Source organism: Cebus imitator, unplaced genomic scaffold (genome assembly GCF_001604975.1).
Source record: "Cebus imitator isolate Cc_AM_T3 unplaced genomic scaffold, Cebus_imitator-1.0 Scaffold396, whole genome shotgun sequence".
NCBI classification, from domain to species: Eukaryota; Metazoa; Chordata; class Mammalia; order Primates; family Cebidae; genus Cebus; species Cebus imitator.
The window spans coordinates 1,920,197-1,929,508 of NW_016107711.1; the positions used below are offsets into that span (position 1 = coordinate 1,920,197).

A 9,312-nucleotide genomic window follows, 5' to 3' on the forward strand; every position below is an offset into this window, starting at 1 on the left:
AAAAAAAAAAAAAAAAAAAAGATGAGCCCAGATAAAGTAAATTTATTCATCCAAGACTCCTCAGAGTTTGGGAGTCCAACTCAGGCCTGGCCACAGGCCCATCTGTTTCTATTTCCCCCCACCCCCGATGGCCCACAGAGAAGAGGGGAAATGTTTTAGGGTGTTTAATTCAGGTGTTTATTGAACATCTACTATCTGTTCTAAAGCAATGTGCACGGAGCATCTGCTGCATGCCAGGCCTCACTGTGCAGGATGTGTTCCATGTGATACCTCATTCGATTGTGACGGGGGTGAGGGTGGGAGGGTGGCACATACCTGGGCCTGGAAGGGTGAGGATGGAGGGAAACAGTACACAGGTGATGTGCCGGCCCCATGGCTGTAGGACTGAATGTGCATCTGAATCACCTGCAATCTTGTGCATGTGCAGATCCTGAGCCCTGACTGAGAGAGGCTGATTTTAAAGTCTGAGAGACACTCAAAAATCTGCAGTATCACAGGCTTTCCTGGGGGATCCTGATGCAGAGTGTCTGTGGATCACGCCCAGAAACTCTGATCTCTGTGTCAATTCCACAGCAGGGTTTCTTATTGAGCTCCACACACCCAGTTGTCTTCCTTACCCAGAGCCAAAACAAAATCCAGACAATAACAAAAAAACCTGTGAATTGATTTCACCACGCTGGTTGATTCAAAGCAAAGCTAAACAAATTTCCTAGAATATGAAATAAACAGAACTTAGAAATGAGACCCCTCCTGTGGGTGAGCCGTAATTCACAGTCCACCCCTTTCCACTAGGGGGCGTGGTCCACCTCAAAAATTTTAGTGGCAAAAATTAGCAACTTAAAAACTCATTTTATAGCAGGGAGTCCACTTGCTTCGTGGTTGAAAGTGAAACTGTACATCCTGGCTGAGGCTCTGTTTATCCATACATCCATAGTGTGCACATCACAAAATCTCTGAACTTGAGAAGTGTTAGTCTTGAGATAAAAATTCTTAAGATAATCTTATAAGCTTTTCTTTTAAGGAAGAACTTCGTAGACTCGAATTTTAAAGCGCAAAGTCCCAAAGCCCAAAGCAGTGGCCATGAGCACTGGTTAATGAAACATTTTATGTGCCATGTCTGAAATGTCTCCTTCACCTCTCCCGATGCTCACCTCTGGTTCACCTCCCAGCCCCTCCCCTCCAACTGGGGAGATGGCCCTGGACTCACTAGGTGCACACCACATCTTTTGGGTTCTAGAGTACAACTGACCTGGGTTTGAATCTCAGCCCTGTCCCTTACCAGCTGTGTGGCCTTAGGCAAGCCATCTAACTTCTCTGAGCCTCAGAGACTGATCTGAGATACACAATCAAACTCATGGTAAAAATTAAATAAGTTGTTGTGATTTGTAAAACACCTACCATATAATATGTGCTTTATACAATTTATTCTTTATTGTTTCTCCCTTGTTGCTTGGAGTCAGGTAGTACTTGTTGAAGGTCAAAATGGTTACTGTGTGATCTTGGGCCAGTCCCTCTTCCTTCTCTGGGCCTACTTCCCTTTATGCAAATGAGAAGGTTGACCCAGGTGCCCTCTGCAGTCTTTTCCAGCAGCAATCATGGGATTCTCAAATTCTGTGAGTATGGAAGAACAGATGTGAGTGGTTGAGCCTGTGAACCAGAAGCAGGAGGCTCTGGGGAACGGAAGTGTCTTATTTTCCCACGGGCTCATCCGAATGGGGATGAATTGGAAAGAATAGGAGAGGATTTTTCCTCTCCCCTCTTTAGAGGGTTTTGCATCCTGGAGACTGGTGTGTCTTGTAATACCAGGGAGGAAAGAGTTTGTTCTTGCCTTTGTAAGCCTAGGCTACCATTTGGGATTCGCCAAGCTATTGGGGAAATGAGTGAGCGTCCCAGGGCTGACCTGGGTACAAGAAGTCCCAGGCCCTGCTTGCACACAGGGGATAGGTGTAGGATGTGGGGAATTGGGCCCCTGGGCCCTGAGCCCTTGAAAGCTGAGGGGTGAAGAGAGAGCTTCTCCTGGAGGAGACGGAGACAGGAGAAACCTCTGTGAGATGGATGCTGAGGGCAGCAGCAGCCAACAGAACTTCCGCAATAATGGAAATGTCCCATATCTACTCCATCTGATGTGGTATCTATTAGCCATGCATGGCCTTTGAGCACTTCAAATGTGGCTAGAGGAACTGAGAAATTGAGTTTTAAATTTTATTTCATTTTAATTTATTTAAATTTAAACTGCCACAAGTTTCATGTTGGAAATACATGCTCAGTGCTGCAAAGAAAAATTAGCACTGAGACAAAGGATCTTTCAGCAATGCAATTTTTACTTCCTGGACTGCAGGTAGGGTATTCTTGCTAGCCATTTTGCCACAAGAGTACAATGAACAAAGGAAAACACACACATTTACTCCTTATGCATTTGAGGTTGTCCTTACTGCTGTGTCTGATCTCTGTTGGCTGGAGCCGGACCTCACGATATAAACTAAAACCCAATTGGCTAATACTTAAACTTTTCTAAACAGGTAAAAGCAATGGAGAGCTGGGACATGCCTGTGAGCATGTCCAGAACAGATATCTTGGTTAAAGTACAAGGACACAGAATGTACCACGTGCCTGTAAGCGTGGCATGTCCAACAGCTACATAGGATAGGGCTTAACAAAGTTATTAGCACACTTATGATTTAACAAGAAAGGAAACTTTAAAAAGGAACTTTTCTACTTCCCACATTTAAGTAGAAGCAGCAAGGTAACAACAGCAGCCACCATGAAACCAGAACTGGATGCTTCCTGGCTCTGCAGACTCTCTAGGGTTCCGAGCCTCCCACTTTCTTCCCAGGCCCCCCACAAGTGGAGCCCCAGGGGCAGGCCGTGCCCATGCCTGAGGCCACCTCAAACTTCTTTCAGGAGGAAGCCGTGCTGTGGAAGAGGAAGGTTCCCATGCTGGGGAAGCAGAGCTCAGCTCTGTATTGACATTATTCTTATCTTCCTCCTTCTACTTGCACTAAACATTTAAATTTAAATAAAATGAAATAAAATTTAAAATTTCGTTCTCAGTCACTCTCGCCATGTTTCTTTTTTTTAAACTACCACTTGCAGAGGAGGGCTAACTCAGGTGGTGTTCCCAGAGACGGCCAAGCCCTGTTTCAAGTGCTCAGTGGACACAATGTCGGCTAGAGCCGACATGGGACAAAGGGCTCCTGTGGCTGCTCCTCATGACTCTGAGCTTTGTCACTTTGAGTGAGTCATGTGACCTTTGTGCCTTCATTCTTTGACTTGACTCACGCCACAGATTTACAGTGAGCTGCTGCAGGCCAGGCTTCGGGTGAGGCTGCGAAGGTGAACAAAACATACAGTCTCTGCCATCTCAGAACCCACGGTGTGTGTGGGAAGATAGTTATTAGTGGAATATGCACTAAAGACTGCCTGGGCGCCCTGAAGAGCACAGCTGCCTAGAGCCCAGTTCCCGGACAGCATGAAGCAAAGAAAGCTGACCTAGATCCTGGTGCAGGGGCAAGGCCCAAGGAGAGCCCTCCCAGGGGAAGCAATCCTTACACAGAGAGCTGAAGTAGGAGTGGGAATTAAAACAGGTTTAGGTGAGGATGCAGAGAAATGACTGCTCATATGCTGCTAGTTGGGGGGTGAAAGGGTGTCGCTGCTTTGGAAAACTGGTGGTTCCTCAATTAAATGTACAGTACCATGTGACCCAGCAATTCTTACCTCTAGTTACATACCCAAGAGAAAATGAAAACGTATGTCCACCCAGAAACGTGTACACGGATGTTCATGGCAGCATTATTCACAACAGGCAGCACAGTGGAAATTAGCCAGGAGTGATGGCGTGCACCAAAAAGGGCGAGGCACCTGTGGAAAGGGGGTGGTGGTGCATGCCGGTAGTCCCAGCTGCTTGGGAGGCAGAGGTGGGAGGATCACTTGAGCCAAGGAGGTGGAGGCTGCAGTGACCCACAATCACACTACTGCACTCCAGCCTGGGTGACAGAATGAGACTGTCTCTTTACAAAAAAAGAAAAAACAGTGCTCACTTTGGCGACATATATACTAAAATTGGGATGATACAGAGGTTAGCATGACCCCTGCGCAAGGATGACACACAAATTCGTGAAACGTTCCAAAATTTGTATAAATTGTTTTAAATTTAAAAAAGTAAAAGAGAAAAAGGCAAAGTGGAAGCAACGTAAATGTCCATCAGTGGATGTGTGGATAAACAAAACATGGTCTATCTATGCAATGGAACAGTACTCAGCCTTAAAAAGGAATGTAAGGCTGGCACGTGCTACATGGAAAAAACCTGGAAAGATTATGCTGAGAGACAGAAGGCAGTCACAAAAAGACACGTATCCTGTGACTCCACACATCCAAAATGCCCAGAGGAGGAACATCTACAGACAGAAAGTAGATCTGTGGTTGCTTAGGGCTGGGAAGATAAGAGAGTGATCACTAAAAGGCATAGCATTTCCATTTCAGGTGATGAAAATGTTTTGAAATTGACTGATGATGGTGGTTGCACAACTCTGTGAATATGCTGAAAACCATTACACTGTATACTTACGTGGGCAAATTGTGTGATACATTAGTTCTATCTCAATAAAACTGTTTTTTTTTTTTTTTTAAAAAAAAGAGGAATTGGGGACTCAAAAAGAGTCAAGCCCAGACATGTGCAAGTGAGACTGGTGCCTTTAAAAAACACAGAAGACGACCCCGGTGATCACAGCCCGCAGAGCCAGCTGCAGAGGCTGGAGATGTGGACAGGTGGGACATCTCTGGATTTTAGTCTCTTTCTCAAGAGCCCCTAGTATTCAAGAGTTTCAGGCCTGGGGCTGCCCTGATGAAACCTGAGCTTTGAAAAAGTTGTTCTAGATGCTATTTGTCAGCAGAGGTGAGGGGAACTTGGGCAAGAATGCCAGGTGTCCACATGGCATTCTTGCCCAAGTTGCGGGTGAGCAATGACTATCTGGGCCAGTGGTGGAGGGATAAAAGAGTTTACCAAGACACCTGTAGATAATGAAACGCAGATTTACTGAAGTATGAAGCTATGTTGTGAGAAGGCAATGGGCAGGCCAGGAGAAGAGCTGACTGCAAGGAAACAAAGGCTGGCTGGAGATTTTATAGAATAATGTTTATGCTGGTTGCCGAAGAGGACTTTATGCTGAAGAGGGCTTAATGCAAGGTTGCAGTGAGCTAACTTGCAGGTGTCTGGTGATAAGTTGAGTGCAGGAGGGCTACCTGTCCTGGACCATGAAGAAAGGCAGGTTTGTGGCTTACCTGCCTCTTCTTTTTGCTTTCCCCAGCTCCCACCAGCCTGACTCCTTTTCCCTAATTAGGACTCCACAAGAAGGACAAGCTGGGAGAGATATAGAGCTCAGCTCTCGCCCCGTCCCAAAGAGGGAGGGAGGATCCCTTAACTTCCCTGAATGATTCGTTAACTTGCCCTGGTCCTGAGGTATCACTGAGGGGTGTGGCTGTGGCCCCTTGGGGCAGAAAGCTCCTCTGCTACCACGTATCACAAAGTGGCTGCACCGGTTTGTTTAAAGGCAAGCACTCCCAAAGGACACCGGCCGGTGGCAGTGTAAATTGGCACTGCCCTTCTGAGGTCAGTTCGGCAGCATATTAGAAAAGAGCTTAGGATGTAAATTACTGTGTCAGATCATGATAATGATGGCCCCGGTGAACCACACCTCCCTGTGTCCACACCCTCGGCTTTGTGGTGCCACCCTTCGACAGATGGAGTCTATTTCTACATCCTCTCGAGTCTGGGTTGGCCCTGAGGCTTGCTTTGGCCAGTGTGGCAGAAGTAACATGGTAGCATTCAGTAGTTTGAAGCTCAAGGTACTTTGCAGCTTCTGCTCTGGCCTCTTGGAGCTCTGGGACCACGTAGTGCAGGGTCCTTTACTAACTTACCAGAGAGTATGCCCCCACATGGAGGAAAACCTCAGCCCGACCACCGGCACCAATTGCTGCACATGTGAGTAAGGCCATCCGGAACCTTGCAGCCCAGTCAACCCCCCTGTGAAACGCAGCCTTATGAGTGACTCCAGAAGAAACTCTGCAAAGAATTCTTCAGCCAACCCTCAGAATCCTAGGAAGTAATTAATTGTTATTTTAAATCACTAAGTTTAGGAGTTTAGGAGTGGTTTATTACCCTGCAAGAGCTAACTGAAATACGTACCCTTTTGATGAAGTAAATTTAGGAATTTATACTTACAAAATCAAAATCCAGAAAATAGGCCATGATTTAGGTACAAAGGCATTCCTTATAGCATTGTTTATAATCCAAAGCATCAGCATGATTTTAGATGCCTAACAGCAGGAATTAAACACAATAGGGTAGATCTGTGCACTAGACAATCATTAAACAGTTTTTGTTGAAACATCCTAGTGGCACAATTCCCAGGATATACTGTTAAATGGAAAAATAGAACCATTTTTTAAAGTATGTAAATATGATCCGTTAAAATATGCAGATTCTAAATTTAATATAAAATGGATGCATCCAAAAGCATATGTAACATTAGAAAGCATATAAAATTGCTCTCTAATGTGGACATGATAATTTGTCTTCCTCCCAACATTGAGGAACCTTGCTGCTGATTCTGTCCCTGTTGCTGGTGGTGAAGGGCCCTTGACTGACACATTCAAGAGTCTGGTCAATCCTTGCACAGAGCTGATGTGAGTTAAGGCAAAGGAAGCTTCACCCTTTATTTCACTTAGCAGGATTTCCTGGTTTCTAGGCCACCGAGAGACCCCTTCTCGGGACTCATTTCTCACCCAACCAAAGGGGTCTGATTTGCTCCCAGACTCCTTTAAGGAGAGAGAAACTTTGGGTGCAGCATCACGAATGATAAGCAGGAAGTCAGGCTTCTGAGAGTCAGATGGGACTGCAGCTGAATGCAGGGGCTGGTCATTTGTCTGCCCTGAGCCACCAGAAAGGGTTCAGTGAGTCTTGAACACAGTGATTAAGTTCACTTCAATCTATGCATCACTGCACAGCACAGCCAATTGCTTGGCTTCCCCAAGAAGTGACATGAGTCACTTGATGTCTTATTGTGGCCTGAGCACGTTTCATTCCAAGCAGGTGCGACTGTTCCTGTATGTGCCTTTGAGATACCCAGGAAATGAACAATGCTTGTTGTCTGCCTCCAACACCAACTAAATATTGGATCAATGCCTTGCCTTTATAATAACAAGTGAATATTGCTCTAAGACTCTTTTTTTTTTCTGGTTCAGTGCCAGCGAGCTAAGTTCCCATTCCTGCTGTTGGGTCACAGCTGAGGGTCCCTGGGATATGGGCATCTCCGTAAGTAACAGGAAGTATATTAACTCATGGTTTCATTGAGAAAATCATTGACGAAGCCACATGTGAGTGTGTGCTGTGCAAGCCACCATTGGACTGCCATAGAGGCCAGGGAGAAGGAGGGAAAATTGGACCCAGCTGTGGCCTGCTTAGCTCTTTTCTTCCAATGTGGGTCACTCCTTGAACTAGGACAGTCTGCAGGTGTGCCCTTGTGCTCACTCAACTCTTAACCCTTGAAAGGAAGAAGTAGGAACAAAGGCCTGCTCGGGCATGTCAGAGATGCAGAAATTGTGGAGGGAAAAGCAGCAGGCCCTTTTCACATAGTGGCTGCCTTACCCTCTCTTACTCCACTATACCATCTGTTCAACTTGGTTAAGACCCTGTAAATCTGGATTCCACCCCCTCCTTCCTTACCACTCTCTGGCTGGGTGACTTTTGGCAAATTGTCTATCCTTTCTGAGCCTCAGTTTCTCATCCTCACAGAACCATTGTGAACACAAAATGAGGGGCTGAATAGGGACACGTGATAGGTGGAATAATGGCCCCAAAGATATCCATGCCGCAAACCCCAGAACCTGTGAAAGTTAGCTTGTGTAACAGATGGAGCTTTGCAAATGTGGTGAAGTTAAGGATTTTGAGATGGGAAGGTTAGCCTAGATTATCCAGGTGGGCCCTATATACTCAAGGGGGCTTTATAAGAGGAGGGCAGGTGCTCAGAGAGGCAGAAGGCAATGAGACTACCAAAGCAGAGATGGGAGTGAAGTGGCCACAGCCGGGGAATGCAAGCATGCCCTAGAGGAACAGACTCTGCTCCAGAGTCTTCAAAAGGCACCAGCGCTGCTGAAACCTTGACTTTAGCCCAGTGAAACTGATTTTGGACGTCTGGCCCCTAGAACCGTCAGAGAAGAAATGGCTGTTGTTTTAAGCCATCAGGTTTGTGCTTTGTTACAGCAGCTGCAGGAAACGAATGCAGGCTGATTTGTAAAATCCTCCCGTGAAAATGGAAGAATCTCCTGTAATGTAGCCAGAACCAGGTGAGGCCAAAAGGGGTGGGTGTGCCTGATAAGCTGGCAACGTGTCAGCCTGCAGGTGTCTATTTGCATGAGCTTATTTGCAGGGTGCTGCCTGTGAGGCTGGACTATGCCTGCTGCCTGACCCTGCCTGTCACCCAGATATGAGCCCAAGCCAAGTGAGGAGAGGCTCCATGGACAGCAGTGAAGGAACTGTTTTCCAAAGGACTCTGACAGCTCGTGGGTACAAGCTGTGCTGCTTTGGGGCCCAGATGACGGGTGAGATGTGGAAGTGGGCAGGGACATTTATTCCATTTCTGTTGCACACTTGATGGCATGGCTACAGCCTGGTAGACACCACCCGATGTATTCTGACACCCTGAAGGCTACATACATCTCAAGGCCACTGGCAGACCTCAATCTTGATCACAGCCCCGGTGGCAGTGGAGAAATGTCTTCGTGCAGGCAGCAGGCATCACCAAGAGGTTTAAGCCAGGGACGCAAAGCTCCCCCAAAGATACCATTGCAGGGGGTTAAGCAGAAGCCACTGCTATTTGGAATCATGTGTGTTGGTGCCCACTCACAGATAGGCCCTTGGGACCCCCAGGCCACCGCAGGGCCTGCCTTTTGGCATCCACTAAGGTTTCTCTCTAGGACACCTGTTCCCCAGTGGACCCGCTGACCTGAGTTCACAGCACAGACATGACCACACCTCCCATTCTGTAAGGAAATCATGTATGATTCTCTGGGAAGAATACTTTGCAGTTCTTATCACTCCTTTCTACCTGTAACACATTTTGCATCCACCTGAAGAGCCATGAAACTCAATGGCAAGTGGCACGCCGATGCCACCAGGCTTCTCCTTCTGGCCCTATGTCTTCGCTCTGTCTTATCTTCTTGCTTCTTGCCACTCTCTGGACTGATCTTGCTAATTTCTGGCTTGTTCATAATGGCTCCACGGGAGCATGGACTTTGCCTTTTTCCTCATGGAATGCC

At 46.8% G+C, this 9,312-nt stretch overlaps 1 non-coding gene across 1 annotated transcript; it reads left to right on the plus strand.

The window, feature by feature from the left end:
* The first annotated feature begins 4,029 nt into the window (after positions 1-4,029).
* Positions 4,030-4,133, plus strand: LOC119468222. The gene has a single exon (XR_005196869.1). It is a non-coding gene; the product is annotated as a U6 spliceosomal RNA (small nuclear RNA).
* The last annotated feature ends 5,179 nt before the right edge of the window (positions 4,134-9,312 follow it).